This window comes from Nymphaea colorata, chromosome 10 (assembly GCF_008831285.2).
Source record: "Nymphaea colorata isolate Beijing-Zhang1983 chromosome 10, ASM883128v2, whole genome shotgun sequence".
Taxonomy (NCBI): domain Eukaryota; kingdom Viridiplantae; phylum Streptophyta; class Magnoliopsida; order Nymphaeales; family Nymphaeaceae; genus Nymphaea; species Nymphaea colorata.
Genome location: NC_045147.1, coordinates 8,259,145 through 8,266,647, shown reverse-complemented (window position 1 = coordinate 8,266,647; position 7,503 = coordinate 8,259,145).

Here is a 7,503-nt window from a genome sequence, read left to right as displayed (position 1 = left end):
GGTACCACCCTCCTTCATGAGAGTTTAAGGAAGCTGTATTTTTCTCTGGAAAGGATTCAGACTCATCTTTGGTGGACTGACATTGTTTGCATTTGAGGGATCTATGCCCTTGTTTTCTGCATAACTGACATGTTGTACGACAGTGAGCAGCGACATGGCCCTGATTTCCACACGCATGATACACAATTACCCTTGTATTTTGTCTTGAGGTCTGCCAAACCCACGACCTCTACTCTAATTGCCTCTCTAACTAGTGTTTTGATTGTTCTTAACAAAAAAATTTGCAACCATTTGATTTGTGACAGCATCAGCTCAAAGTTGTGCTTCATGTGATGGTAGCATGCCAAATACATCTTCAAGAGTTATAGGATCTACATGAGTGTTAAAGGCTGTTTTAAGAGAGCCATAATCATTCATAGGAAGTCCTGATAAAACATATGAAATCTGATCATCATCTTCAATCGGCTTTGACGTTAAGGCCAATTTATGCGCAATGTTTTTGCTTTATATAAATAATCTGAAATCTTCTCACTCTCTTTCTTTAAGTTTTGTAAACTGAATGCGCAGCTGCTGTGTGCGAGCATGAGAGCGTGCAACATACATCTTTTTCAACGCGGCCGACACTTCTTGTAGCCGACAACATGGCTATGAACTGACAGTGTCAATGATGACAAAAGCCAACTCAACAAAATTTGGTCTAAGTATTGCCATTCGTCATACTTAGTATTACACCTTTTAACACCATTGGATCTAGAAATCCACTGTTCAGGACATGGATTTGTGCCGTCAATAAATCTCAACTTGTAGCTTTGGAGAAGTGGCAAAAAACTATCTTTTGTCAGCTTCTTAGATAGGAAGTAATAGAAATTTGATGGAGCAGGGAGACTAGGAAATTGCAGACCTGGAATATTTGGCATGAGGGATGGTGAGCCACCGATGTTTGTTGTTTGATGCATGCTTTAACCATCATAGAACAAAAGCAACCCTCTGTACAAAGGAGTTATGGCTCTGGTACAATAATGGAGATAAAATAAACTTCAAAACAGAGTTTACATAGTTTGACCAAAATCAGTCTACGTCCACGGTGAACTCTTATGTCTCAATCACCAGAACTAGAGATAGGAGTTTATTATTAAGAATGCTCGTTACGTTGGTGGTTTGACCTTCCCCATTTACTAGAGGAGAATCAGGCCTATTAGCTACAAGTCTATCCCTACAAATCTTGTTTCCACAAATATTGCTGCATATGGATTTTCCCTTACCAAGATTACACACCGAGATATTTGGAGGCATCTCTGTAGGCATAGAACCATTATCCTTGACAAGATGTCATGCACAAATAGAATAATGGTCCAAATTTTTGCCAACCATCTCAGTTCAATTTTTGTGGGCATTACATTCGAGTCAGCGTTGAGAAGTAAGAGCTCATTTAAGGTCCTACAGGCTTTTTAGGATGACTGCAAGTGTAGGACTGGGGTTGAGGTTGTGCCCCTTCTCTTACGAGGCCTCCCTTCACTGCAACAGCATCTCTCCCTTCAATGGTAACACTCTGTCAAAATTTCGGACATGAACGAGACTAGGGGTGAACACAAGCCGAGTCGAGCCTAAGTTCAGTTAGCTGAGCTTGGCTCAACTAATGAAATTGGATCGAGCTAAAGAATACATCGATGGAAGCAGCTCGAGTTTGACTCGGCAGTTATGTGTTGAGCTCAAGCTCGACTCGATTATGGCTCGACAAACTCGTTTGAATAGAATTGATATTCATTCGTACGTGTTGGCTCGAGCTCGATTAAGGTTCGACAAACTCGTTTAAATAGAATTGATAATCATCGTTACATGTTGAGCTTGATCTCGACTCAATTAAGGCTCAACAAATTTGTAAACTCGTTTGAATATATCGACTTGATTAAGGCTTGACAAACTCGATTAAGGCTCAAGCTCAACTTGGCACCTACATGTTGAGCTCGAACTCAACTATATTATTTGGATGAGTCGACTCATGAACTTGCTCGACTCGTTAAGCAAATGTCTTGGCTAGAACACATTCATGAGTCGAGCTCGAGTAGCTCGACTAGTTGTTCATTCCTAAATGAGACTAACCAGTTTTGGACCTGTGGCCCATCCTTTGTTCATTTGGGTAGATAAAACTTGGCCGATGGCTCCTACCTAGTAACATTCTTAAATTAATTAATGAAGCGTGGGGAGCAGATTGGTCCCCTTACCTTAGGGTATATATATATATATATATATATATATATATATATAGGAAAATTAAAATGAGCATTTACCTCTATGGCTAGATGGTTGATTTTCATCTTGTATCATTAAAAACAGATGCAAAAGGTATATTCTGTCACTAAAAAAAGTAGTCAAGCAATTGACCATCACCAATGAAATTCTGTGGCAGTTTTTAATGACACAAGATAAAAAATAACATTGTGAGGAATTCAAATCAGTTAGATACAACTGGCTAGATTTTATTTTGTGTCACTAAAAACTGTTGCAAAATGTACATCGACAACAGCCAATTGCTTGACCACTATTTTTAGTGACAGTTGTTAGTGATACCAAAAAAAAAAAAAGAAAACCATCCAATCATAAAGATAGTTGACCGGTTTCAATATTATTATATATATATATATATATATATATATATATTATCATATGATTAAAAATAGATCTCCAATGAACAATTGTTATGAAGGTATTAATGATAGTCTATGGCACTTTATAGTGCTTTCAGCAAAAAAAAATTAAAACTTTTAAGTACTAGGCAACATTTTGTATTAGGCATATTAGGTGTAAACTGGTATTTTCCAGACAGTATTTTCACAGACAAAAGTGGGACCATTTGGACGGATTGATTAGGGTCCAATGAACGGTCATGATCATGGTCGAAATATGTCATGGGCGATGGAAGCAAGATACTACTGTCGCTGAAAGTACCATGTCATGGAAGCACTAAAAACAATTTGTAGTGCGCCAACAGTGTATAGTGATTTTATTAGTAGTTTATAATAATTTTCCTGATGAACTTTAAATATTTAGCCATCGAGCTGCCGATATATATATGTGTGTGTGTGTGTGTGCACGTGTGTGTGAAGTCAATAGCCGAATGACGTCAGATGGTTAAACTTAAAATATATGTCTTTTAAAAAGTCATTAAATTGGTATTAGCCATGGTTTATGATACAACAACAATTTATAATAGGTTTAACAAGGACTTATATTTTTTCTGGTGACAAATTTTTAAATTTTAGCCAACTAGAAAAAGTCATTGTTGGATACCAAGTACCTGCTGGATGGCTAAAATTCAAAAATTTGTCACTAAAAAAAATTTAAATCATCATTAAAACTAACATAAATTACTGTCACATTTTATTATATTTTACTGACAAATTTTTAAGTTTTAGCTATCCAACGACATCTAGCATTGGCATAATATATATATATATATATATATATTGGTGAGAACCATCTCTCTTTCTCTCTCTCTCTCTCTCTCTCTCTCTCTCTCTCTATATATATATATATATATATATATATATATATATATATATATATATATATATAGAGAGAGAGAGAGAGAGATGGTTCCCATCAACATGGTTATTGATGGATCTATAAAATGGGATCTATAATATATATATATATATATATATATATATATATATATATATATATAGAGAGAGAGAGAGAGAGAGATGGTTCTGATCAACATGGTTATTAATGGATCTATAAAATGGGGTCTATACAATAGCATCTTGTTTAATTTTATTGGACAATGCTCTTTTTAAAAAATCATTGGTGTTCCCTCTTTCCCCCACTTTCTCTTCCTTCCCCCACCTTCTCTCCCAGTTTATATTGGCCATGTTGATTGAAATTCATAAAGGGGCAACACATCCCCTTTTCCTTTCTTGTTTTGAGCTGTTTTGAAATAGAGAAAGAGCAGCAAAAGGCATAGCCCTTTTGCCTTTTTTGTTGTTGTTACTGGAAGTGGAGGCCAAGTATCAAGTATTAGAAAAAGAGGTTGAACTTTTGGTGGAGCAATAAAAACAACATGATGCAAAGACACTACTGGAGCTTGTGGAAGCCAAGGTTTTAGGCATATAGGCACATACCAACCCATTTTGGCTAGTGTCCATCAGACCATGGCAGATGGATTGCAATTGTTTGGGTGATTTTGTACATGTTCTTTCCTTGTTAGTTTGGTTATGTTGTGGTATTGCAGAAAACTAACAAGTCAAGTTAGAATATGATATCATGATCCCACAGTAATTCTGTGCACCCTTTATTTGAAATCCCTAGTCTTGCATAAGTTTCTTATTTCTCAAGGGTTGTCAAACATCTTTGTTGTGTGAAATTTTTATTCACCAAAGTTAACAATTTGACATTTTATTCTTTTCAACTTTGTCATATACAGCTTTATAGAACTTTGTGTCATTAGTTGAACTAATGGGTTTCAGTATATTATTTTGTTTTACAATTTATGATGCTTTGGCTTATGATAGTCATTAGGTTACTCACTTTATGATGCCTTTACTTATGATAGTCTAATGGCAATGTGTGTTGCAATTAATTGAATACTTCATCGAGATGTTTGAGTGAGAGAAGTTAGTTTTGCATTTTTTCCATTTTAGAGACTTTACGTCTATCATTGTGCCGACAAACTCAATGGAAATGCTATGAGAGAAGCTGCAAAAGGTTTCACTGGAAACATGTCTTCTCTACCTTTTCTAACACACATCACAATGACAAAAAGCATGATGCTATGAAGAAGACCATTTGATTTGACATTATTGATACTTAATCCATCACAGATTGTATTCATGGCAATTTTTGTTTTTATGAAGAAAATTCTAGTTCTAGTATTTTTTTTTAAATTTTTGGGCTTCTTTCTCATGATTTCCATTTTATTTTTCCATTTCACATGTGCCTATGCACTTGCAAGTATAAGGTTCTCTGTAAGTAGTAGGTAGGAGCCATTCAAATAAGTCAAATGATAGGAACATTTTTTCCTTTGTTGGTTCTACTTAGTAGTCTTATGTTCAGCCAAATCCTTTTGTAGAATGGATGCCACAGCTTGACTAATAATATGTACTTTAATTGTTTCTGTTTTATCCTCTCTCTTTTCATATAGGGTGACTCTGAAAAGCTTGAGGATGAACGTTTTAGTTTCTTGTATAAGTTGGTTCCAAACATTATATGACATCTCTTTCTAAAACCGCGTTGCTTCAATCTGTTGTAGTGTTAAACCAAGTTGTCCGCACATTGTTACATGCTAGTAGATTAATACTAATTTATGACACCAAAGGTTATTATGGATGTCACCAATTTTCCAATTGACATATTCATGACTTTCCATTTAGTAATCGTTTGTTAGGGAATTTATCTAGTCTACAATGTGAAGAAAAGCTCTAAATGATTATTAACTTTTCCTTGGGAATGGTTCACATTCATGTTTTTGTGTTGTTACTGCCAAATTTGTGCAATTCACTATTTTGAAGGCCACTTTGCCGATTCAAGTTGGAAAGGAAGCACTCCCTCTGAATATAGACCTTAAAATTCTAGTGAACAAGTTGAAATAGATCTTGCAAAACTTGCTGCCACCATCCCACCTCATCGACTATTCCTTTTACCTATCAACGATACCAAGAAATCCTCAAGCCTTGACTTGGTTCTCCACCTATTATTTTTGGCAAGAGCTATCAACAAACTAAATGTATGCTTCTATTTTACTAATATGCATGTAGGGTGCACTTGGCAAATAATCAGCCATTCTTTGTTATATTCTTCAGTATTCCTACTGTAAACTTGGAGTCATGCATCTTGAGGCAAAATCCAGTCCATATAATCCATCTCAATGGTATGTGAATGCTATGAGTTTTCTACTCAACCATATGTGATTATTACAATGTTTCTCATACAAACATGCATCCATGCACTATTTTTATAAAGTTAGCTAACTTGAAGTGATTCATACCCCTCAAAGATGGATGACATATCATGGTGGAGTTTCAAGAATCACCTTCATTCCAAACTGTCACTAGCTTCAGCAGATAAAGTGAATGAATAAATGGTTATGCTTAAAAAGATTAATATTCCTTCTGGACAAAAAGATCACTAAAGCAAAAGTGACAAGATCCTATACCACATTAGGGCCTTAAAATAATAGTTTCTTTTTATTCTTAAGGGCATTAACCATGCAAAACTATGCTGCATGAGTTTAAACAAATGCATGAAATTTTGGTTGGCGAGTGAGTTTAGTAAGATATCCTATCAAAATATGGATTCAAACAAAATTTGACGAACTTCTTATCTGCTATTGCACATAAACAAAAACATGAGATGATATACAAAAACCTTGGGATAAATGAGTATTGACTTTTTTTTTTTGTTCTTAATTACAACATATGCAAGCCTTCTATACCAAAGTTGTTTGCTTTTTAAGATTGGTGGTTGCTGCTTGTTGCAAGCAACTAATCTTTGCCCATTAAGTATTATTTAGATTTTTTTTCATATATATATCCTTGTTGAACATTCCACCTATATTTTTATGCACCACTCAATTCTTTTATGTTGGTAACTACCATTACTACATTTGCCAGGTTTGAGGAAGGGTCCCCAACATCCATTCAGGAATTGTTCTAAACCACAAGCTATTGTGATAAGACAAGCAAATGATTTTTCTCTTTCAGACATATAATTGCCATTTTCATCTCTAGTCGCTCCATTTTTTTTCTCTCCCACTCCTTGTTTTATGTTGGTCTCTTGAGCCTTCTTCCTCTCTCAATATTGTGCTTGTTCTCCTTCTCTCTGTTCATCTTGATTTTTTGTCTATTTATTTCTGCTTGTTCTCCTCCTCCTAGCCTCTCACTGTATTTCTCCTTAGATGCTCATTCTTATTCTTGATTGTTTTTCCACATGATCTCTCTCTCTTGATTTCTTCTCAATACAGCCAATTGGATCACCTTCCTTCATCACACTATATGATGATCAACTCAACTTCTGCTAATCAGCTGCTGATTTCCTATCTGATTCATCCCCTTATTCTCTTGTCGTTGTCAACAATTGATGATCCACTTTTTCCTTTTGTGAAACAAACTGCTTGCTTGTTCTACTATTTTTGCTATCGTAAGATATTTGTTCCCTAATCAGATCCTCTACCTTCATTGCCAAAATCATGGATCTTCGGTGAGTATCTCACTGATAGAGAATGGTTAGAAAAAGGGCACCTCTATTTCTAAGACTTCCTTTGTACCTTTCATTTCTTTTCTTCTCGATTAAGGTCCTCCTTCATGTTTCTTCTTATTTGTGTTTTCATTTTACTTTTACTTTTTTTTGCTTCTCTATATCTCTCACTCTCTCTTACGCAAGCAAAAGTTTGTTCAATGGAGGCTGAGTTCCAGCTTGAAGCTTTCCTCTACAGTGGTGCAACATAGGTGCTAATCATCCACACTCTGTGATGTAGTTGTGCAAGTAATCTATAACCTATGTAGGTAA